General features: G+C 50.9%; 1 protein-coding gene across 1 annotated transcript in view; it reads right to left on the bottom strand.

Annotated features, from left to right (window-relative positions):
• Positions 1 to 25,939, bottom strand: part of LOC147678995 (uncharacterized) — a 746,514-nt gene that overhangs the window by 402,086 nt on the left and 318,489 nt on the right. The gene's annotated exons all lie outside the window — the stretch shown is intronic.

Below are 25,939 nucleotides of genomic sequence, written 5' to 3'. Positions count from 1 at the left end.
AAGTAGTGGGAGTACTTGTTGTAAAGTGATCATGTGAAAATGATCTGATTGTATATAATGGTTGAGGGGCCTGAGGTCGAGAATTGGTCTTAGTGTCCTGTCCTTCTTGGGAATTAGGAAGTACAGGGTGTAAACTCCTGTTCCCCTTTCCTCTAAAGGAACTACTTGAATGGCGTCCTTTTGTAGAAGTGCTATAACTTCCTGTTGAAGCAGAGTCATATGTTCTGTGGACATTGGACGTTGCCTGGGTGGTATGTTTGGGGGGGTTACTGTGAATTCTAGGCAGTAACCATGTTGGATAATCTGTCTTACCCACCTGTCTGTTGTGATGGAATTCCGGACAGGTAGGAACTGTGATAATCTGCCCCCCACATGAGTGGAATGCTGTAGGGGAGGAAGAGGGAATTCACTGTTTGGGAGTGGAAGATGAGCGGTTGTTGTTATTACCTCTACCTCTTCCCTTGTTATTATTGCCTCTGTATCCTCCTCTAAAGTAGCCTTTGTTAGAGGAGGTCTGTGTGTGCGTCTTAAAAGATGATGTTGTATCTGTGCCAGTTTGCTTGGAGCCTCCTCTATAAAAGGAGCAGTGAAAAGAACTTCTAGTCTGTGTGGATTGTAATGCACCCATAGACTTAGCTGTGTCTGTGTCTTTCTTCATCTTTTCTAGTGTTTTGTCTACTTCCGGCCCGAACAACTGGTTCTGATTGAAGGGCTGGTTCAAGATGGTAGACTGAACCTCTGGTTTAAAACCTGAAATGCGTAACCATGCATGTCGTCTCAGTATGACACTAGTATTGACTGCTCTTGATGCTGTGTCAGCTACATCTACTGCACATTTAATTGAGGCATTGGATATTAATTTGCCTTCTTGTATGAGCTCTGCTGCCTGATCTTTGTATTGATCTGGGAGGTGCTCCATTAATTTTTCTACTTGGTCGTAGTGAGCCCTGTCATAGCGTGAGAGTAAAGTTTGTGTGTTTGCTATGCGCCATATGTTTGTTGCCTGTGCAGCAATCCGCTTCCCTGATGCATCAATAACTTCAGATTCTTTGTCAGGAGGGGGCGTGTCACCAGAAGTCTGGGAATTGGCTCTTTTATGTGCATTATACACTACTAAGGAGTCTAGTGGCAGATGTCCCTTAATATAGACTGGATCAGATGGTGCTGGTCTATACTTTTTTTCTATTCTTGGATCTAACACCCTACATTGTACCGGGTCTTTAAATAATTCTGGAGCATGTTTAATGACTCCCTTGATCATGGGTAGTATTTGCGTAGACCTTTGTGACTGCTCAAATGTATCCAGTAAAAAATCCTCATCAATGGCATCTGAGTGGATTGGAACCCCATGGTAAATGGCATCTATATTTAACAGATGACTAAACCCAATACTACCTTCTGGAGGGGAAGGTTTTGTTGGGTAGTACTGAGGATCAGGAATGTCAGGGACATTGTGTGGTGGAAAACCATATATGTTGTCATCCTTAGGGTATTCAGGATTGACATCCTCATCAAAAGAGTATGCATGTGGCTCTGGTACATCATTCCCCCCCTAGATCATACTCCTCGTCAGTGTGGTGTGATGATGCAGGAGATTGAACAGGAGAAGCTATAGGTTCAATGTAAGGAGAGATAGGAGAGGAAGAAGGTGAAGGAGAGGAAGGGTGTATGGAGAAGTTGCACAATCCTTCTTTTTGGCAGGAACCACAGGTAGAAGTGGTGTGTCTGCTGGTCTCTTCTTGTGAGGAATTGCTTCCACATGTCCAGTTTTTGGATTGATATGGACCTTCCTCTGTTTAGGATCTGGTCTAAACAGTTCTTCCTCCTCTACAATCTTCTTCGGTGCCGATTTTTTCGGTGCCGATAGGGGTTGTTTTGTTTTTTTGCTTTAGGAGGAGTTATTGAGTCCTGCGGCAAATTCTTCGGTGCCGAAGGTGGTTTCGGCTTGGTAGGCTTGTTAGAGGGTTGAGGTGTCTCTCTATCAGGCCTTGAAGTCTTTGGTACCGATGTTGGAGATTTTGGCATGGAGACAGGTCTCTTTGGCCCTGCGAGCCGGACTCTGGCTTTCCATCTTTATTCTTGGAACCGGAAGGTTTTGTAGTCGAAGCTTTCGGATCCGGTATGGTCTTTAGCTTCGGCACCAATGTGTCTTTTGGTTTGGGTGCCGAAGGGTCTTTGTCTTTGGGCACCGAAGGGTGTTTTGGCTTCGGTGTCAAAGAGTCCTTCGGTGTCGAAGGATGTTTCGGTGCCAATAGAGGAGGTGGAAATGGCACATGTGGTTTTGTCGGTGCCGAGGCACCGGAAGGCGTAGTCTTTTCCTCGGAGCCGAGCCGTAAGGGTAAATTTTGGTTTCACTGGGCCCCATGGGCAGAGTGCCGACCGTTGCCTTTGGCTTAGGTAGTGTATGTTGTGCAGGAGCAAGAGTACTCACGGGCTGCAGAGATGGAATCGAATCGCCTGAGTCCTCTGCCCCTGATATAATCTGGTGATCAGGCGAGTCTTCCTCGGCGACGAGTGGAGCCTCGTCCTCGAAGATATCTTCGAGTGGATCCTCGTCCTCGGAGACGTCCTCTCCGAAGATCTCCTCCTCAAAGATGGCCTCCGGTGCTGGCGCTAATCTCCTCATCTTGTGTCGACGTGCCCTCCGATCCCGAATGGTCTTCTTCGACCGGAAGGATGCACAAGCTGTGCACGTCGACTCGTCATGTTCCTGCGATAGACAGAGGTTGCAGACCTCGTGATGGACTGTCAGGGGGTTCCTACCTGCCACGACTCTGCTGCTGATGTTTGTCCCTCTTCGTTTCCGCCTCGACACACACAGGATGTTCATGCACCTTCCACGGCCGCCTGGGCTTACCCGGGGGCGGGGCCTTCATCGGTGACGTCGTACCCTGATGTCCAATCCTCTTCCACGTCGACGCTGATAACGCGAGGTTTCGAACAGGAGGGCGCGAACGCCGGAGCAGCACAGGAAGCATCGGACGTCTTCGCCGCTGGACGGAAGGAACCCGGAACCGGATTGCTCGAAGAGACTGAAGCAGGAGACGGGGAGAGACCGACAGCAGGAGAGCCAGGAGGCCAACGGAACCACGCTTCGCCCAGCCACACTTCACCTGGAGAAGTGTGGCACCGCAAGGTACGAGCTCGTATACGGGGACTCTTTCAGTCAGAGGGAGGAAACGCCTAAGGGGGCGGGCGGGAGTGACTAAGGGACGGGAGTGCATAAGGTGCCGCCTTGGTAGAGAAACACGACAAACGGTGATGGTCCCTGGTGATCCCCCTCACGCCCCTACCCTATCCTCTCCACATGTCAGATAAACAACGCAGTCCAGTAATGTGGCGTTTTCTTTCTTTTTTTTCCTTTCCGCGCAACGCCGCCTGGGAGTAAGAAGATCCTCCTACAGACGTACCAACCGGGAACCCTGGCCTGACGGAAAACTGCTTTGCATTTGCTGTTATCGTATTGACTTTAATAAATCCCCCAGTACCACTATACTTCCCTCTGTGGTTTTTGCCTCATTGCTTGCTAACATAGCAACCGCAACCCTTACATGGACGCTATGAGGGAATTTCGCTTGACATACCGGGCATCTCTTGAATGGAGTTCTGTCCATGAGGCGTAGTCCGTACGGCGCCGATAGGCCCAACGGCCCGCGTCGACGCACTGGAATGTATCTCGAAAAGTCTATTCGATGTCGAAAATGTTTGTATAAAGTTTCACGCTTCAAAGTTGCTGAAAAAGTCTTTTCTAGTCGGAGCGGAAAACTTTCATACGAACCCAGTGGCGGAAAAAAACAATCTGAGGATGGAGTCGATGACCATGCGCAGTATTGTCCAAGGGAGGAAAGACTTCTTCCAAGAAGACAACAACCTGCAATCATCCAAGCCCAACACCAGGTGGCGATCTATTGCTTTGCTAAGTGTACGATCTGCCGCTCCTATGCCTCGAACAAGAAGGTACGTCCATCAGGGTCAATGTTGCAATTAAAACGTAAGCATTAACATTTAGCACAACACATTAGGTGAAAAACTATGCGTAGGCATATAAACTCACTATATCTCATCAGCCCAAAGCATAAGAACATAGGGGCATAACGTTAGCATGGAAAACATTAGGTAACAAGAGACCCGGCATGAACTCCTCAGTGTGCACCTTAGAGGAAGCATCAACACCTGTTGCATGGCATGTCACAGGGCCAGAAACCTTCTTAAGCATGAGCACACTCAATATGAGGTCATACCATTAGCATGAAAACGTTGGCAGTCTATCAGCATATGGCACCCTGGATCTAAACACATGAGGCCTAGACACACTAGATCCAGCGGAATCCTAGATTACCACAGCCTGATATCAGGAAGACATGTTAGGCATAAATCCTGAGCATGACATTAGCAACCAGTACCCGCATCAGGGGGGAACCATTACCAGTGGCATAAAAGCACAACATTAGGCAGCATTGCTGGCATAGGTCACATTAGGCAGGGTCCTCTTCTCCTGGGCACAGTTGTAGCGCCTTGGCAGCAAGCAGGGCACAGTCAATAGGAATAAGGCACTCTGGCAGCACTACAATGCAGCACACAGGCAGGGGAATTTAAATATAGCGCTTCGACAGCACAGCGCTGCAGGCCTCAGCTCCTCATCCCCTTGCACCTTGAATATAGTGCTTACGATGTGCTCAGTCCCACCAGGGGCATCGGGGACGAAAGGTAGCGCTCCTCACCAGCAATGCGAATATAGCGCTCACGAGGCGGTAGGTAGGTGCAACAGATTAAGGGTTCCACCTAGGGACATAGGGCCCACGCTCCTCTCTCCTCACTGGCCATCTGCATATAGCGCTTGGGCAGTACAGCGCTAGGGTGCAGGCGGGGGGGTACAGGTAATCCACATGGAGCAATCACAAGGCGCTAGGTCCCACCAGCAGACTCAGGGACAACAGGTCGCGCTCCTCACCTCCTTCTGAGCGAACTGGAGCGGCGACCGGGACGTGATTCAATCCGTGCCTGATACTTCGAGCAAGTTCCCAAATAATTCAAAGATTTACGAGAGTCTCGGCGAACTTGTAATCCATACAACTGTTCGATTTTCATATTAGCGTGGATAAATTGGACCACGACGGGCCCTTGAGCGCCATCAACCCCACCTAGATTCTGTCCACGACTGGACCGCATTTTCGGCTTTCCCGACTTTGAATAATTTCAACATTGTCCACGTCGGGTCAATACCACACCCGTGGTTATGTGTCCCACCCTCCCGTCCTGATGAAGACCCCGCAGCAAGAATAATACTCCTACCTGCACTTATGAGGGTCGAAACGTCGACATTTATCCGTCTTTAAACGTCAACTCCACGCCTTATTGCTTTCATTTATTGAACTTTGTGGAGTATGCTCATTTGCAATGTTTGTTTGAACCTGATGGTCACGGTCTCGGTACACAATGTGTAACATGGACAAATGCAATATATGTGTTGATTACACTGGTTTATAAGAATTTCTCTTCTTTCACTATATCCTCACACGATCACCCACCTTCCCCCCCCCCCCTCTTTTTCCCTTATTCGGGGCACTGTGAAACCACTAATTTATTGTCTGGATAACCCGTATATTTCATATACATTCCCATTGTGATTAAAACAATGTGGGCAAAATTATTGTTTATTTGATTTATTTTCTAATTTTGTACTATTGTCTCCATGTAACTGGGACCCCTTCTTTTCACCACCCTCACCTCCTTCTGGGCGCAGTCAAAGGTTCTCCTTGGCAATTAGATAAAGCGCTCTTTTTTTTCCAGCTGCTAGGGAGCAGTCAGGGCCCAGTTGGCAGAGCAGCAAGCACTACTGGGCAAGGCCAGCAGTCAGTGAGTACTCATCAAGACAGGGCGGTAGGCTTTCACCATCCTCCACTGTAGCGTGGCACTCCTCCTGTACAACGGCCTGTACTCCTGCAGTGGGGCTTCCACTAGCCCTGTGGACAGCAGAGGGTTTTTAGTTGGATGCAGGGTCAAGTACACAGGCAATCAGATAAAGCGCTCTTCTTTTTCAGGTGCTAGGGAGCAGTCAGGGCCCAGTTGGCAGAGCAGCAAGCACTACTGGGCAAGGTCAGCAGTCAGTGGGTACTCATCAAGACAGGGCGGTAGGCTTTCACCATCCTCCACTGTAGCATGGCACTCCTCCTGTACAGCAGCCTGTACTCCTGCAGTGGGGCTTCCACTAGCCCTGTGGACAGCAGAGGGTTTTAGTTGGATGCAGGGTCAAGTACACAGGCAATCAGATAAAGCGCTCTTCTTTTTCAGGTGCTAGGGAGCAGTCAGGGCCCAGTTGGCAGAGCAGCAAGCACTACTGGGCAAGGTCAGCAGTCAGTGAGTACTCATCAAGACAGGGCGGTAGGCTTTCACCATCCTCCACTGTAGCATGGCACTCCTCCTGTACAGCAGCCTGTACTCCTGCAGTGGGGCTTCCACTAGCCCTGTGGACAGCAGATGGGTTTTAGTTGGATGCAGGGTCAAGCACACAGGCCCAAGTGGCGTTTCCCCCTGTCAGCAGGTCCCCTCACATTCCTGTCCCTGCTCTGACTGAGCACATGGCGGCACAGCCCCCTAATTTATATACCCCTCAACCCACCTACCAGTCAGTGCCAGAAGCTTCTAGAATTCTCAGGGGAAAATGTTCTAACTGGCTCAGTGGGGAGGGGGGTTAGGGGGGAGTAGAGCTCCCTGGGTGCCAGGCTTTCCCTCCAAATGATGGGACTGCTGGGTACCAAACATCTAGACCGCTAACCTACTGCAGTCAGGTGGCACAACGCACAGCCATGGCATCCATTTTAAATGTAGCATTACATCAGGGTACATTTCTATAATAGGGGTTAACAACTGCACATCAATGCATTACATGTAACATGGCGTCTCACACCACACATGGCCTATACAGTAATCTTTACCATGGGGGAGACATCCTACAATAGGGGGGTGAAAAGTGAAACATTTTGGGGAAATGGGGCCAAGTCCAACAGCCCTAATGTGCCAGCATGCATGGTTGACCAACAGTACGGAAGAAGCTAGCAGATCTAGCAGGCATAAGACCTTTAGGACCGGACTAACCGCTCCATCTCTGAAACATCAGAATAGTAGCCTGAATGGAGTGGTGGAGCTTGCCAGGAACATAGATGGCCGCATAGTGAATTAGCTCCGCCGGTCACTGTATCTATCCGGCAGGAATTTACTGCTCCTGGAGCCGTTCACTCGCTGGTGATGGCAGTACAAGTGTTGCCTGCGATGCAGCAAGTCCGGTTTTGCCGAGATGAGGCCTGTGGCTACGAGGTTGATTGACGTTCGCCCGCCGAGATCGACAGAGACTGCGACCTGGAGGAGTGCTCGATCTGGGCACCGACGCTTGCGTGCGTGCTCTGTCACGCGACCACAGTCGGGGGACCGGAGAGTTACTCACGGCGGCGTGGCCTATTAAACACCCATCACAGACGAGCATTTGTGCGGTGAGGAGTGCGGTGGGGACCCTATTTTGCGGGGGTTGGACTGTTGGAGACATCCCCCCCCAGATCGAGAGATCCGTATTGCGCATTCTCCCCCATGCTCCCATGCCCGGTTCTTAAAGTGTGGAATTGCTCGGCTGCCAGATCATCGGAGCGGTGTTTCCCCAGCCTGCGTCTGCTCACTATTGGAGGCTCCTTCCCCTGCGTGCCCCACATATTGTCGCGGGGATCCGGCAGCGTCGCACTGGCCTTGTGGTTGGGTCTTTGTTCCATTCTGTCCCGTGGCGGTGCGGTGGGCCTGCTTGGGGTCCTGCGAGCGAGGGTGAGCTAAATTGGGAGTTGGGCGCCTTCCTCTCTTTGTGTGTGCCCTGGTCCCTCCTGTCTATGGTGAATTCTAGGTGGCTGCCATTTACCTATTCTGATGACCTGCCTGACTGCTCTTGGAGTACAGCGCTGCGTTGGCACGGAAGCGGAACACCAGAGCTGCATTGGTCTGGATCCCTGTGGCCACCCTGCAGCGCGGTGAGTAGACCCTTCGGCTGCGTGCTTTGGATCCTGTAGAGTCCCCTGCATTTAAGATAGCGCCCCTGGGTGGAACCCACGAGACCTGAGTGGTGGAGTGCGACTGAGGCCTGTGCGCGCTTCATGACTGGCGGTCTCCCAGGGCCAGTTGATGCGCAGCATTTTTTGTCACAGTGCTGGGTTTAGGCTGGACACTCACCATATGCTCTCTGGTCCTGCATTGAATTGCCTATTACGCCATATATGGAGGGATACCCACACTGCCTATTTTTGCACGGCTGTACACGGCTCTGCTCGGCATATACAGCAGAGACAATGGGCAAGCCGGATAAATCACAGCCGAATATTAACTTTGAGCAGCGTAAATCCAGGCGTAATGATGAAGCAGCGAACACAGCACTATTGGATACTGAACGCCCTACAGAGGACACTATCGGATATATTAAGTCCATTATTGCCACTATGCAGAAAGGTTTAACAGCAATAGACGCTATAATACACTCAAGCCTACAGGATGGACAGGATGTCCGAACGAGTCGACAAAAACATGCAGAGCGCCTAGATATGGGCGAGCGCCGTATTACGGAATCTGAGGAGGCTCAATCAGACTCAAATGCTTTTCAGAAAAATATGGAGAAAGTTCTTATAATTCTGCAAGATAGAGCTGAGGACTTGGAGGCGAGGTTGAGGCGGAGTAACCTCAGAATAACGGGCCTTCCAGAGTCGACCGCGACAAATTACTCACTACGCTGCTGGGTCCCGAGGTCTTTTCGCCTATGTTTGTCGTGCAGAGAGCACATTGGTCCCTTGGACCAAGGCCGTCTCCTGTTGCTCCCCCACGTCCTATTATTGCTAAATGTTTGAATTATGGGGACAGGGATGCAGCCCTGCGTAAAGCCAGGGAGCTAGGCTCACTACAATGAAGGTTCAAGCCTCTCCCTGTTCCCTGATTTCTCCCTAAAAGTCCAAGAGGCAAGGAGGCAATTTGCTCCTGAAAAACACAAATTGCGTGAACTGAACATTGACTAAGCGATGCTCTATCCAGCGAGACTCAGGGTGCAACAAGACTGTAGACAACAAATTTTCACAGATCCTCGCTCCCTTCAAAAGGCCATCAAAGAGTGGGGCAAGGCTGGAGCGACAAGTCCAACAGAGAGGGACATGCAGGATGCAGGCGCTTCTGGTGGCCTAGATGACAATGATTAATCTGGTGATAATGTGGCGTCACGTCTCATGCTGTATCTCCTGGATCATTTGTAATGTCTTCTGCAATTGCTATTTGCTTGTAGTGCTGGCAGTCGGCTGGGGTTACTTACTGTTTTGTTTACAGTCGGGGCATCCTCATTTATCGCCCTGAACTATTTCGTATATACGAGTATTGCTTAGTAGATTGGCTCGTCACTAATTTCTTACACAAGGAGTCAAGTGCCTTATGATCTGGTGGCCGGAAGTAGAAAAGGCGCAAAACACACACTTTTTTCACTGAGCACACCACTAGTGCTGGTGGTGTATTGGGTTTTTTCATTTGGTGTTTCATTGTATTATGTTTCAGGGAGGGATGGGAACTCGACTTTGCAGAGTTGGGACATGCAAAGAGTGGGTGGGGGGATTGGGAATGTTTGTATTTTGTGTTTTATCATTGGCATGAGAGATGGGAGTCACATCACCCTGGAGGTCCGCTATATACAAAATGTCACTCATGGTCACAAACCTACATAGATAAATGCTCATTGCATCTCACAACATAATGTAACACTAGGTCATGCTTGCAGACTGAAGTTTCTGACATGGAATGTCAGGGGTCTCAATGACCACAGGAAAATGCGCAATGTACTTGCCTTCCTAAAAGGAGGGACATAGACTTCACATTGCTGCAGGAAACTCATTTGCATCCCAATAGCACATTCCTTACAAATAAAGCCTTGGCGGGTGCGTCTAATGCAGCTAAGTTCTCCTCACACTCTCAAGGAGTACTTAAATGGATGAACCCCAAATCCGGGTTCCAACTATTATCACTAGATGTTATGATAGAGTGACACATTTCCTAATAATTCATTCTTACAGTCCTAATTACCTTGATCCACAATTCTATTTAGCTCTTGCAGCACTTCTTGAGGATTTTGGTGCATTACCGATTTTCTGGAGTGGCGATTTTAACTGTGTCCTTGATCCCACCCTGGATCGATCTTGGGGTGCTCCTAGAGCACCCTCTTCCGCAGCTAAAGCAATAATGGATGTCACATTGCAGCTAAATATGGTAGATGTCTGGAGAGTCAGATCTCCACACCAAGGAGGGTATGCCCGTTATACAGCTTATTACGACATACACACACAAATTGACTACTGTTTTATCTTGGCCTCTCTGATGGCTCAGGTTCAGAACTGTACCATCCTAGCTCGCACTTTTCTGATCACTCTTCTATTCTACTAGAAATTACGGTGCCTTTGTGACTGCTTCCCCCCTTCCTGTGGCATTTTCCGCCTTTTTCCCTACTTGATTCAGTTTGTAAAGTAGAACTCACAGATGCCATCACTGGATTCTTTCACACCAATATTGGCTTCGTTGACACAGTCTCAACCGTATGGGAGACATTTAAGGTTTTTGTACGTGGGGTTACAATTACAAAACTTGCGGGGGAGCTTCAATCAATTAGGAATAGGCTGACCCTACTTGAAACTACACTGGCTAAGCTGGAAGCAGACTTGGTGGCTAGCGGCATTGAAGAGTGAGACGTGCCTCGGCTCAGCTCCCGGCCCGCCGCTTAAATCCGACATATATTCTCACCCCAAAACGACTGAAAACCTGTGAGATGGTAATCGGAGGCATTGCGGATACACTGACCGCGGCTCCGCCGGTTCCCCTGCCGATCGGAGCTCGCAACCGGCCTGAAAGAAGACGGAGGCTGGAGCCGCGCTGTGACGGCAAGATGGCGCCCGCGGAGAGCCGGCTAGCCCAGCAGTGATCGGAGCGACGACGCGGCTTGGCGCCCTGTGAGCTCGCTGGCGGGCGGAGGCGAGTGCCGGAGGAGATCGGAGGGTGGAGGGGCGGACACCCGCTCATCGCTCCCTCGACCGGTGAGTGCCTGCCTACCCCGGCGCTGAGGAGGGCGGATCCATCGGAGGTCACTGCCTTAGAGCGGGGGAGCCTGAGCTTGGGCCCGGTGGTGACGCCGGGAGACCGCGCTGGAGCGGCGCTTCCCTGGGCCCCCCCCTTCCCCTCCGCTCAGTGACTGTAATCGGTGTGGGGTAGCCAGAGGTGCAGCGGATGTCCCGCCGCGGAGGGGGTGTGGAAAGACCGCTTTTGCAGGGGCCTCGGCTGGAGCGGACCCCCCTTGGATCCTGGGACACAGAGGAGGCTCTTGCATACCACGGCAAGCCTGAACAGCGGGAGGCCCACAGCGCATCACGTAGGTGGTAGGGATGGACATATACTGCTTGGAGATCTAACCCCTGACTTTCACTGTGTGCTACCCGGGGGGTGCCCGATTTTGTGAACACTGTGTGAGTACGGGCGAGCTACGAGGAAGCCATTGAGACTGACCCCCCCATCACCCGCCGTGCATTGCACTTCCTGGACATTTGTACCTGACTTGTGGGGAACAATGGGGAAGAGGGACCCGCCTGCCCGAGCTGCCCGACAAGAATCCATTGAGAATTACACAATGGCAAAATCGCACAAGGAGCCACCCCAGAATCCCCCGGAAAAGCACACAGACATGGCTGCGCTCCTGGAGGCGATCCAGGCCTCTAGAATCGACATCAAAGACTCCAGAATGGCGTTGGAAACTAAAATAGGCGAAGTAGGGTCCAAAGTGCTGCTATTGCGTCAGGACTTTCGCAACCTCACTGAGAGGGTAACTACAGCGGAATCCAGAATCGGGGAGACGGAGGACTCCGTCGCCACACTTCGCAAAGAAATGGTGGAGCTGCAGGCGTCCCACAGACAGCTGCTGTGGAGGCTGGATGACGCCGAAAATAGGGCACAAAGGAATAACCTCCGCTTCGTGGGCTTTAGGGAGGGAATTGAGCGGACTGACACGGCAGCCTTCCTCCAGGACTGGCTGCGTACCACCTTCCCGCATGCCCAGTTCTCTACCTGTTTTGTTATCGAAAGAGCACACCGGGCATTGCTGGCGAGGCCGCCGGAGGGGGCGAGGCCGCGGCCGATCATCACGCGCTTTCTAAACTACGCGGATAGAGATCTCATTCTCCGTGAAGCCAGGAAGGTGGGTGAGCTGAACTTCGAAAACACGCACATCATGATCTTCCCGGACTACAGCCAAGACGTCCAGAAGCTGAGAAGGTCGTACGACTCGGTCAAGGCGAAACTCCGGACTTTGAATATATCGTATATGTTGCTCTTCCCGGCTAAATTGAAGGTGATGTTTAAAGGCAAATCGCACTTCTTCAGCCGCCCGGAGGAGGCCTGGCAATGGCTGGAAGAGAGACCCCTGCTTCGAGAGGCTGAGGAAGAGGGCCGCAGAATCCGGACGGAGCTCGCGGCAGCCAACTTTCGGAGAAACTCACTGAAACCTCAGAGATCCCAAATCCCGCGAATGCGAAGAGGCTCACAACCGTCACCATATGTGAACCCCCGCCTGAATAGCAGAGGACTGCTGGACTGTGACGCGTCCTCCGCTGCCACCGAACATCGGGAGACCGGAACCAGAGGTCGGGCCCCTCGGCTATCAACGGACGAGGGAGAACTGGACAATGAAACATTATCGGAGATGGAGGAAGCGACGGACCGCTCAACACACCCACTGGAGGTGCTGATAGGAGAGATGGAGCAGGGGGCGACAGGTGGAACACAGGAGCAGGACATTGACACGCAGGACTCGCAGTCGTGAAGTGGTTTGGGACCAACATCCGTGTTGGCGGCGGGCCGCTGCTGACACCACGCAAGTTATACATACTTTCTCTTCTTTTCGCTATATAAACTCAGTTGGGTGCTTCTGGGATGCGGTTGTGGGACATGTGGTCTGATTTGCTCCAGATACGACAGGACTCGGAACACAATGCACCCACGAAGCTGGCAGCCCTTGTGGAACTCACGTTTTGAGCCCTGGGGCTAGTTTGATATCTGTCCTATTGGGTGGGCGACAAACCTTTTACTGCCTGAAAGTCCTAGATGCGCATGATTTCTTGGAAGGACTGGATGGGGGAAAAGGTGGGGAGAGGGGTGGAAGGAGGGGAACAGTTGATACAGTTTTTTGCGGGGAGGGGTTCTGGTTGAGGGATTGGGGGGGTAAGTTGGTTTTTTGCAGTCAAGCGGTTTGGTACTATGTGCTGTACTTTCACGCCGGAGGTCTCCCGACCTTAACGCCCGGATGGCTAATGCAATGTTGGCATCAGATATGGCCGTAGAGAAAATATGGGTACTGACATGGAACGTGAATGGTTTGGGTAACAAAATCAAACGGGGTCTGGTGAATAAATATCTAAAGAGAGTGGGCCCAGACATAGTTTTCCTACAGGAGACTCACCTTAGGGGTTCGGCTTGTGCATTCATAGCGAGGGGTAGATATAAAGTGCTGGGACACGCGGGCTATACGACCGAATCCAGGGGGGTGGCGGTTATTGTCAAGACTGCTTTCCCATTCCATGTCACACGTACATGGGATGACCCACTAGGAATGTGTGTAGGAGTACAGGGAACATGGTGTAGACGCACCTACACTCTTATCTCAGTATATGCGCCCCCGAAGTTGCAGGCTACGGCTTTGAAGAAGCTAGTGACCATACTCCTGGACACTTCAGACTCTATTCAGTTGGTGGGTGGAGATTTTAATGACGTAATGGATAAGAATATAGATAGATCAGGGACGCCCAGTACCCATGGCTTGCGGACCCCCCTCGCTCAAACAATGTCTGACATAGGCTTAACTGATGTCTGGCGACTGCTGCACCCGGACACCACTGCATATTCCTTCTACTCGCTGCACACAAGGTATTCTCTAGGCTGGACTATGTATTTATGCACAGACAAGAGCTAACCATGGAGGACACAGCAGAATACCTGGCAAGGGGTCTCTCTGATCGCTCGCCTCTCCTAGTATCGTTAGGCCGCTCTAGACATAGAGGAGAGACCTCGTGGCGCCTTGCCGCCTGGGACCTCACGAATAAAACTATACTTAAAGGCATTAGAGCTGACGCCCGGGTCTACTTGGCCGACAATGACGGCTCAGTAGACTCAGCTGTGACCCTATGGGAAGCGATGAAGCCGGTAATGAGGGACAGAATAAATGGAAGACTGGGGGAAGAGAGGAGGAGGCAGCAGGAGGAGGTGGGAAACGTTGAGCGAGAAATAGTGGAGCTCGAGAGGGAACACCTCCGTACTAAAAGTATTACAGTGCTGCGTAACCTTCTGGACACTCAAAGGCGATACCGGGAATTGGTCTTAGAGGAGGCAAGAACACAAAACTTGGCAACACTCCATAGGCTGTATGATGTAGGGGATAAGTCGGGCAAACTTCTAGCGTGGCTTAGCCGTAAAGAGCGAGCGGCGAGATGGGTGGATGGAGTCAAGGACGACAGGGGAAGGATGGTGTGCTCGGACCCTCATATTGCAGACACATACGCGACTTATGATAAATGCTTCTATGAAGCCAGACCACTGGGCACATGCGACGACGCCCTACTCTACCTGACACAGGTTACTCTGCCCATGGTGGACGCTGCAGCCCTTCCAGCATTAGAGGCTAACATCTCCCTGGAGAAGGTGAAGACCGCCATCTCAGAGCTGAACCGGGTAAGGTCCCTGGACCGAATGGATTTCCCCCGGAATTCTTTAAGGGTACAGTGGACATACTAGCCCCCCACATGCGGAATCTCTTTACTGAGGCCTGCCGGGAAGGAGGCCTGCCGGCTGACCTCGCCATGGCAACCATTATACCTATACATAAGGAGGGCAAACCTCGTGAGGACTGCGCCTCGTACCGGCCTATCTCCCTGTTGAACACGGAGGTGAAGGTCCTCGCCACGGTCCTGACCTGATACACCTGAACCAAACTGGTTTCCTGCCAGACCGAGCCACGAAATTCAATCTCAGGCGCACGCATAACTGGCTGCAGGAGGTGAGGGATCTGCCGCATTGGTTCCTTTCCCTAGATGCCGAGAAGGCCTTTGACTCAGTGCATTGGCCGTTCCTAGAGGCCGTACTGCAAAAATTTGGCCTTGGTCCAAAATTCTGTCAGTGGATACGACTTTTATATACCAGCCCACGTGCCAGAGTTAGGGTCAATGGGAGGCTCTCCCGCGTCATTAATATCCAAAGGGGCACCCGCCAGGGTTGTCCCCTGTCGCCGCATCTATTCACGCTTACTATTGAAGTGTTGGCGGCCAAGATTAGGCAAAATCACAGGATCTCAGGCTTCCGGGTCGCTGCCGCGGACGCCACGCAGGAAAAAATATCGTTATATCCGGACGACATCCTTTTGTACATCACCAACCCGCGGACTACAGTGCCCGAATTATTCAGAGAGCTGGAGCGCTATGCCATCAACTGGCACAAATCTGTCCTCTACGACCCTAGTGGAGGTGCGCGCGTGGAGGTGCTTCCGGATTGACTGATAGTCTCTGAGGAAAGCTATCAATATTTAGGGGTCTACGTCACGCTTGACAGGCAACTGTCGCGTCGCAAAAATATAGAGAGAATACTCTTGAACTCTGCATCAGATATGGACCGTTGGCGATGACTCCCCTTGACACTCCTGGGCAGGGCAGCGATGTACAAGATGATCATATTACCCAAGTACCTCTACACTCTACAGAACGAGTACTATCTGCTCCCAGACAGCGTGCTACGTAAAGCCCATGCAGACCTCCGAGCCTATCTATGGTTAGACAGGCAGCCGAGAGTAGCGTTGACCACCCTCCAACGACATCAATATAGTGATGGAATCTCGCTCCCCAACCTTGAAGCCTATTATTGGGCGGAACATGTATCCCCCATTAATGACTGGCTGCACGCCCCGGCGGATCACCCCACGTATGCACTGGAATGGGCCAAATTATCCCCCCATGCCCTGCTAACATACCTATATGGCAGATCAGCGACGAAGTCACTGCTCCCGGCCACAAACATCACACTCCGAGCCTGGAGAATGGCCACCAGACGCACAGGCTGGGATAAGCGGCCTACAAGGCAGACCCCGCTTTGGCATTGCAAGTGGCTCCCTGAGCTGTATAAACTTACCGGGTTTAAGAGATGGGATGATATCGGGATATCCACGATAGGCGACGTAATCGCTAGAGGTGACCTGAAGCCCTTCGCGACCTTACAGGCAGAATATGGTTTACACCGAACACAGTTCTATAAATACACCCAACTGCAACATGCGTGGAGAGCACAGTCCCTGACTTTAGAAAGCCTCCCCGAGTATGCCCCGCTGGAAGGTAGACTACTACAAGAACGGATACCGAGCAAGGCTGTATCGCTTACGTATAAAACACTTACCAATAATATGCTGGGGGACCTTGCGAGCCTTAGAAAGACATGGGAGAATGATGTGGGCACACTTGAGGACATAGATTGGGACACAGTTTTAATGCACCCCAGGGAGGTGGCCATTAAATCCCGGCTTCGTCTAATTCAATATAATGTACTACATAGAACATACTATGATAGGGTGAGACTGTTTAAAATGGGGAGAACCATGGATGCCAAATGCCTACGATGTCAGTGCGAGGGAGGGGATTTTTTCCATACATTGTGAACGTGTGATAGAATACAGTCCTACTGGACCCTAATCTTTGCTGAACTTAAAGATGTCTTGTCAGTACCGCTTGAACAAGAGCCCAAGCTAGCCATTCTGGGAATGACAAATGATGTTGATCTCCCACGTCCTTTGCTGGTGTTCCTGACCTTGGCGCTGGTAGTGGCAAAACGGGATATTGCAAAATACTGGGGGGCGGGGACAATCCCTACTGTGGAAGAGTGGAGGAGAGGGTTGGATCTTTACATGGCAGCGGAGCGTGTGACATACAAAGCGAGGGGCTGCCCGAACAAGTTTAAAAGGGTCTGGTCGAAATGGAGACACTATCACGGGTTGGATGGGGGGTTGGGATTGGGGGGCACATGACTCATGACTGGTGAGATGGAAAGGGGGTGCGAAGGGACCAGGGTAATTGTCTTGAATCGAACCTGATGCAACAGGACCGCACTGAGAGTTCAGCATTCTTACACAAATGCCTACCGGGCAGGATGGGGGGTTGGGAACTGAAGGAACTGTATGGTGCCACTGTTATGACTGCGCAGTTAAGTTCTGAACAAGCGATGTTAAGCTGATTTTTGCATACACACTATGATGTTTGTTCTAGGGAAGGGGGGAGGGGGAATTTTAAAAAAAAGCAGTCGCTTGAATGGTTCACATGAGTGCCTCCTTAATTAAGCGGTTGATATGTGGAGAAATGGACATTGATATCGCCGGACTGTTTTTGCTGACCGTCCTAGGACAGAGCGGAGGACTCCTTGGGTTTACTTTGGAGTGTACTTATGCGTAGTTTGAAACATGTATGTTAATATGGATTTCTTCCCATTTGAGCGTCTGCAATAAAAATGTTTTGAAAAAAAAAAGCTGGAAGCAGACTTAGTGCACAATACTCACACCCAAACGCAGGAGCAACTGAAAGTACATTAGAGGAATATCATAGCACTGCGGACAGTGAGCTTCAGCATATGGGAAAGTATGCCACAGCCAGGGTCTATGGGGAGGGTGATAGACCTGGGTCGGTATTAGCCGCCTTGGCCCGGCGCAGAACTGAGTCTTCCAATATACATGAACTGCTGGACGAAGAGGGCACACTGATGACAGATCAGGCAGACATCAATTGTTGTTTCAGCAGATATTATCAGGAACTTTACACGTATAAGGTTAATCCCGCAGACAGCGACATCCTGCATTATTTGGAATATATTAAGCTACTGTGGTTGACGAATGATCATAGGGAGTTTTTGATGCGTCCACTCGAGATGCAGGAAATGCACATAGCAGTAAGCTCCATGGGGAGGGAAGCACCCCGGGCAGGATGGCTTAACTATTCCCTTCTACAAAGTGTTCAGTGATATACTGCCGCCCCACCTACGCACACTGTTTCAGGAGATGGGAGAGAGTAGGATAATGCCACGCTCCATGCAGTGCTTCTCTTATCGACCCCGGTCATTGCTGAATGTCAATACCAAGATATTGGCTAAAATACTGACCAATCGTCTCTCCGCAATGTTACCCTCCTAAATTGGGCAGGAACAGGCCGGGTTTATTCCAAGCCGTACCTGTCAAATAACTTGAGGACCGTGTTTGGAGCCTTTCAGCATGTTAAACCTGAGGTACGAGCTACGCCGGTCTTTCTAGACACCGAAAAGTCTTTCGATTCCATTGAATGGAAGTATATGAAGGCAGTGTTGCGACTAATGGGTGTGGGTAAGATATTTTTACAGCTGATCTCCATACTATATATTACTTCCCTGCAGCTAGAGTGCGGACTGGTAACATGATCTCAGTGCCAATACACACAACTAGGGGCACCTGCCAGGGATGCCCCCATCCCCTTTGCCTTATGCCATAGCGGCGGAACCGTTGATTAGTGCTATACACGAGTATCACGGTCACAGGGGGCTGTGTTTCCCGGACTACAACCTAATTGTCTCGGCCTATGCTGACGATATGTTGCTATACATACGGGATCCGGCAATTAATCTTTCTTCATTCATCAGGGAAGTGGTCCGCTTTTTTGGCGGGTTATCGGGCCTTACAATAAACTGGGATAAATCTCTGATCCATTAATTAACCCGGCCTACAGTACAAATTTTATTAGATTTCCCTTTACAATTGGCGACAGACCCAGTCCGTTATTTAGGTATTCAGATCCACGCAGATGCAGGCCAAGTAATTAGGGCCAACTATGATAGAGCTATTACCAAGTTGAGTGATGACACTGACCGGTGGATACGCCTCCCCCTCTCACTTATGAAAATTATAGTTCTTCCTCATTTTTTGTTTCTGTTTGTGAACATACCTATAGTAGTCCCTCAATGCATTTTTCGGGAATTGCGACACTCTTCTGTAAATTGGAGTCACCACCCTCACAATGCCGTATTCCTCTGCAGGCCTGGGTGCTCCTGATTTGGAATTATATTATAGGGCTGCACAAGCTTCTCGTGTACACCCCTGGATTCAAGGCCCAGTTGACCTAACTCACTTACAAATGGAGAAAGTTATGGTGCTCCCTGACCCGTTGCCCCGCCTACTGACTCAGCCTCCTAGGCGGCGCTGCAGAATTTTGGACTCTGTGAACTCGATGACTCACGCTTGGCACACCTTGCTTAAACTACATGCAGGGTCCTATTTATATCCGCCATTGCTCCAGGTGGCATGGTGTCAGTGGCTTCCCCTTAGCTCGGAACGGGGGGTTCTTCGAGCCCTCAAGACCTTGCACATAAGTGAAATGGGTAACTTTTTTGTAGAGGGGAGAGCCCGGACATGGGAGGAGGTGGTTGAGGGGATGGATCCCCCTACCCCACTCAAGCAATTCTAGTTTTATAGATTACAACACTCTTTACGAGCTCTACTGGGAGATGACCTGCTGGAGTCCCCTGAACTTCCGGCATTAACCAAATTGCTGAGTTCTAAGTCACCTATAAAACTGGTCTCTCGCCTCTATGCCTCGGCGCAAACTACTGCTCACACGGCCTACACCAAAGCTAGATTAGATTGGCCCAGAAGGCCCAAAACTTAGTAGCCTATCTACCTCATTATATGAAAAGAACTAAAAAATTGTTCCAACTAATCAGCTGCCAGCACCCTCTAGAACCTTTCCAAAAGAGGCAGTTCTCCTCAGATTGTCTTAGCACAAGTGGGAAGCATGAATCCCAAATAAAGAACTGTCTCGCAGGGGAGGAGGGTGGGTGCATGTGAATCTAGGAAAGATACCAATGCTGGATAACTGTAGTTACAGGTAAGTAACTTGTTTTCTTATCCAGTATTGGGTTATCTTTCATAGATTCACATGCCTGAATTAGAATAGCAAGCAGTAAGCCAAATAGTGTCGTTTGCGGACAGTGGGAGACTCCCAAACACATCCGGAAAGGCTAGAATATTAAAAAGGTATACAAAACTCTTTAAAATGAAATACTGTATGTAACTTAACATACTTGGCAATAATAGACAACAATTAACATCTGTTAACATAATAGACATATATCTATAGATATATATAAATGCAGTATCAAAGACGAGTAGGGAAGGCTTGATTCTCAATAGTATTCAGTGCAACCCACATGAAAAGGATGCACTGAGAGAGCCCTACGTAGGATTTTAGGATGTTGGTAAAGAAATTCCGGTTTAAGAGCAATTGAGTTGTCACATGCAAGTGATAACATACCAACTCTGGGGAATTGGCTTTTGTGAACCAATTGTTTAGTTAGGAAAATACCTGAATTAGCAAATTTCAGAGATGAGCTGCTTCTACCACCCTTATGTTTGTGAAGTCTCAAGGAGGGCAAGTGTCGCCATCTAACACCTCCTTGTACGCTATGTAGAGGGGTGTTGCTGCTGCTGTTGTTGCTGTGCAGCATATTGTTGTTTTCCTCAAACGAGAAGGCCCTGGTAACTCCGCTAAACCTCAGAAATTGTCTATAATCGTTTGGTAGAGAATTTAATCCAAGGGTGCGAGCTGTAGTTTTGCTATGCTTATTTCGCTCTGGTGCGGAATCTGCTTTTGCTCCAAAAAGGTGTGAGATATCAAGTCCATATGTATGTTTTGGATGACTTGGGAGAACCCTGAATCTTTAAGCCAAGCATTCTGTCTCATAGAAATAGATGTGCTCAAAAATCTAGCCATAGAATCAACTGTATCCAACCCAGACTGAATGACTTGACAAGATGCTTCTTCATTCATAATTCCTTAAAGTTAGCTTAATCATCAGAAGGCAGTTAAGGTATACTCTCATGAGCGAAATTTAGTAAGGCATGAATGTAACAGCCTAAATTGCGTTTGTTGATTTGAGGGCCATATTGCCCGGTGAGAACATTTTCTTATCTGATTCTTTTTGGGCTCTCTAACCGAAGGTGTGGTAGGAGGCAAGTGTGAACTTAAAGAGAAGGAATCTTGTACTACCTAACTAACAGGAGATGGATGTGTCAAAAAAAATAGGTGCAGGTTTATACTGTCTTGCTATTGTTCTGGAGACTGGGCTTGTCCCATGTAATTATGATAAGTATGATCAGCTGTGATAGAGGTTCGGAAGAGTGTGTAGTGGAGTGAAGAACCTCAGTTATAATATTAGACTTTATCTCTGTAGAGGAAAGAAACACATTTAACATCTGTGCTGCCTTACGCGTAATAGAATGGCATGCTGTTACCTCTGGAAGTGGTACACTAGTAGGTGAGAGGAATCAAATCAAATCAAATCAGAGGAATTTATAGAGCGCGCTTCTCACCCGTAAGGGTCTCAAGGCGCTGGGGGGTCGCTACTGCTCGAACAGCCAGGTCTTGAGTTGTTTCCTGAAGGAGAGATGGTCCTGGGTCAGCCGTAGGTGGGTGGGGAGGGAGTTCCATGTCTTCGCTGCCAGGTAGGAGAAGGATCTTCCTCCTATGGTGGATTTCCGAAAACGTGAGACAGCAGCAAGGGCGAGGCTGGCGGATCGGAGCTGGCGGGTGGGTGTTTAGAATGTGAGGCGGCTGTTGAGGTACTTCGGGCCCATGTCGTGGAGAGGCTTGTGTGCGTGGGTGAGGAGTCTGAACGTGATCCTCTTGTTGTCGGGGAGCCAGTGAAGGTCCTTCAGGTGGGCAGTGATGTGGCTGCGGCGAGGGATGTCCAGGATGAGTCGTGCTGAGGCGTTCTGGATGCGCTGGAGTCTTCTCTGGAGTTTGGCTGTAGTTCCAGCGTAGAGGGTGTTCCCGTAGTCCAGGCGGCTGGTGACGAGGGCCTGGGTGACCGTCTTCCTGGTTTCGGTGGGGATCCATCGGAAGATCTTTCGGAGCATGCGCAGGGTGTTGAAACAGGATGATGAGACGACGTTGACTTGCTTGGTCATCGTGAGGGAGGAGTCCAGGATGAAGCCCAGGTTGCGTGGTCCGTAGGTTTGGGTGCGCTGCCCAGGGCAGGGGGCCACCAGGAGTCGTCCCAGGCGGAGGGAGATGGTCCGAGGATGAGGACTTCCGTCTTGTCTGAGTTCAGTTTCAGACGGCTGCTCTTCATCCATTCTGCAATGTCTCTCATTCCTTCCTGGAGGTTGGCTCTGGCGGTGGCAGGGTCGTTGGTGAGGGAGAGGATCAGTTGGGTGTCGTCGGCGTAGGAGATGATGTTGAGGTTGTGTTAGCGGACGATGGCTGCGAGGGGGCTCATGTAGATGTTGAAGAGGGTGGTGCTGAGTGAGGATCTTTGCGGGACGCCGCAGATGACTTCGGTGGCCACGGATCGGAACGGGGGAGGCGGACTCTCTGGGTTCTTCCCGTGAGGAATGAGATGATCCACTTCAATGCCGCTCCTTGGATTCCGGTGTTGCTGAGTCGTTGTGTTAGGGTGCGGTGGCATACGGTGTCGAAGGCTGCTGAGCGGTCAAGGAGGATGAGGGCAGCCGCTTCCCCGTTGTCGAGCAGGGACCTGATGTCATTGGTGGCTGCGATGAGGGCAGTCTCGGTGCTGTGGTTTGCTCGGAAGCCGGACTGTGAGGGGTCGAGGGATCCGTTGGTCTCGAGGAAGGCGGAGAGTTGTCTGTTGACGGTCTTCTCGATGACTTTGCCTGGAAAGGGGAGGAGCGAGATGGGGTGGAAGTTCTTCAGGTCCGTGGGGTCCGCAGTGGTTTTTTTGAGGAGGGCGCTCTGCTCGGCATGTTTCCAGCTCTCCGGGAAGGTGGCGGAAGTGAAGGAGCTGTTGATGATGTTCCGGAGCTGGAGTGCGATGATGGAGTCGGCTTTGTTGAAGATGTGGTGCGGGCAGAGGTCGGTTGGGGATCCGGAGTGGATGGTGTTCATCATGCGGGTGGTGTCTTCGGTGCTGACAGGTGTCCAGGTGTAGAGGGTGGTGGTGGGGGGCGCTGGTTCGGTGGTTGGGTGGGTGGTCGGTGTGCCGAAGCTGTTGTGTATGTCGACGATCTTGCTGTGAAAAAACGAAGCGAGTGAGTCGCAGAGGTCTTGCGAGGGTGTGATGTCGTTGATGCAGGTGCTGGGATTGGAGAGCTCTTTGACGATGCTGAAGAGTTCCTTGCTGTTGTGGGTGTTGTTGTCCAGTCGTTCTCTGAATGTTGTCTTCTTGGTGGTGCGGATCAGCTGGTGGTGTTTGCGGGTGGCGTTCTTGAGGGCTGTCATGTTCTCTGATGTCTGGTCGTGGCGCCAGGCTTTCTCGAGGGTGCGGCAGGTTTTCTTGGAAATTTTGAGGTCGTTGGTAAACCATGAGGCTTTCCTGTTGCCGGATCCGCTGGGAGGTTTCTTCAGTGTTGTGAGTTCGTCGGCGCAGTCGGTGAGCCACTGTGTGGGGTTGCGGGCCGCCTCGTCGGGGTCTGTCGTGTTGGTGGGCAGGTTCTGGCTGAGGGAGGTGGTGAGCTGGTCGGCGGTGATTTTGCTCCAGCTTTTGCTGGGAACCTGTTGCGGGTGGTGGTGGGTCGTGGTTCTTCTGAAGTTGAAGTGGACGCAGCTGTGATCTGTCCAGTGTAGTCCGGTGGAGTGACTAAAAGAGATGTGCTTGCTGGAGGAGAAGATGGGGTCAAGCGTGTGTCCGGCGTAGTAGGTGGGGGTGTTCACCAGTTGCTTGAGTCCGAGGTTGGCGAGGTTGTCCAGCAGGGCGGGGATGTTGCTGTCATTGTTGTTCTCTAGGTGGAAGTTGAGGTCCCCTAGGAGGATGTAGTCTGTGGAGGTGAGGGCGTGGCTGAATTGTGTGCGTGCTCCTGGTGGTCTGTAGATGAGGGTGCCTCTGAGGGTGGTCTTGGGGTCTGTGTGGATCTGGAAGTGAAGGTGTTCGGCAGCGATGAGGGTGTCGTCGGAGTTGGTCGTTACACGGATGGTGTTTCTGTGGACGATGGCGATGCCTCCTCCGGTTTGGTTGACGCGGTCCTTCCTGGTGAACTTGTAGCCATCCGGTATGGCTATGGCGATGTCGGGGGCTGAGGAGGCGTTCATCCAGGTTTCCGTGAGGAAGGAGACGTCTGGTGAGGTAGTGTCAAGGAGGTTCCAAAGTTCGACGGCGTGTCTGTAGACGGAGCGGGTGTTGAGCAGGATGCACTTGAGGTGGTTGTTGCTGGTGCTCGGTTTGGCGGGTGCGGTACAGGTTCGGATGCAGGTGAATTGGCAGGTTTGGCAGGTGAAGGGTCCGTGGGTGCGTTTCGGGGTGGCTCGGTAGCAGGCGGGGTTCTGGCCGGAGTTGAGTGCGTGGAGTGTGGCGGCGTTGTAGGTCTGTCGGGTGCGCTGGCCACGGCGAGGGCCAGGGGCTCTGGCACTGGGCGCGGTCCAGGCATGGACGGGCATAAACGGGTGTAGACGGGCACGCCTTTGGCGCGCCCGCTGCGCGCATCCGCTGCGCGTTCGCCGTGCGGCCTCCATATGAGGGGCGGAGGGAGGGAGGAGCAGCTGGGAGGCGGGAGCGGGGTGGCGAATGGGAACGGTGGGGGGGCGGGGCCACAGGGAGTAGCGGCGGGAAGCAGAGGGCGAGGCGGGAAGCGGGGGGCACAGAAGGAAAAAGGGGAGCGAGGGGGACACAATCACAGGTTTACAGAAGGTAAAGGTGAAACAATCACAGGTTACTGAAGGCAAAGGGGAGAACAATCACAGATTTACAGAAGGCAAAGGGGAGTGAAGGGGAAAAATAACAAAAAAACGGCACAAGTTTACCAAGGAAAATAAACGAAGGAACAACAGCAGTCAGAGCGTAGCAACAGCGCACAGCACGGGGAAGACCAGGCGGTGGCTAGGGGGGCGACCTACATGGAGACAGGGTCAACGGTCTCACTCGGGGGAAGTATCAAGTCCACTAGCCTCTCCCAACCCTTCAAAGTCCAGATTTTAAGCATATTTTTCTTCTTCTCCAAAGAAAAGATTTTGCTCATCTGCTAATCACTGTGCTTCTCTATGAGAATGATGAACTAGAGATGGCTGTGGAGCCAGAGGTGTGGTTATCAGCATGGATGGAGCCAATTGTGCCGTCAGTGGTTGGTTGGGGTGCCACTGGAGTCAGTATTGGAGCTGATGGAACTTCTTCAAGAGAGAAGCAATAACTGAGGCAAAGCCAACCCACAGCGCCACAGATGTTAGAGTCTGCCATTGGTTCAGTGGCATGAACGGCAAACATTGAGCTTGTTGATGAGACTTCTGACTCGTCCCTAAAAGTATGTCAGTCAGGCGCATCTGATGGGATCATAGCTCAGTTAAAATTACAGAACAATGCATTTAAGAAATTGCTTAGATCTGTACCCAGAGCTGTGAATACAGGGTACGTATCACTATCCTGGGGCCAAGGCAACGGCGACACAGGTATTGCCAGCATCTGTGGAGTTGGTATTGTAGCTTATGAAGTTGCATCTACCAGAGCCAGTGGAGTTGGAGATCTTGGAGTTGGTAGATCCACTGGAGCCGGTCAAGGAGAAGATATCAGCACTGGTGTTGGAACATCTTCATAGGACTTATGCTGAAGGGTCATCTATCTTGAAGATTTATCCCTGGAAGAATGATGTTGAGATCCATGGCATCTCCTTTTCTTATGTTTTTTATTCAAAGAAGATGAATGAGGCAAAGGAGACCTAGGGCCTGATTCACGAAGGTAAACAAGTTTTCAATTGTTTGGTAGTCACAAAGGGATCTACCAGTAGTATCTCTACGAGTGTGGAATCTCAGCACATAAAAAAATAGGACTGTCCTATCTTTTTATGTGCAGAGACATTGCACTCATAAAAATACTACTCATAAATCCCTTTGTGAATACCAAACAATTGTAAATTTACCCA

Source organism: Lissotriton vulgaris, chromosome 11 (assembly GCF_964263255.1).
Source record: "Lissotriton vulgaris chromosome 11, aLisVul1.2, whole genome shotgun sequence".
In the NCBI taxonomy this organism is placed as follows: domain Eukaryota; kingdom Metazoa; phylum Chordata; class Amphibia; order Caudata; family Salamandridae; genus Lissotriton; species Lissotriton vulgaris.
The sequence above is the reverse complement of the archived record's forward strand: the minus strand, read 5'-3'. Positions and strand labels throughout refer to the sequence as shown.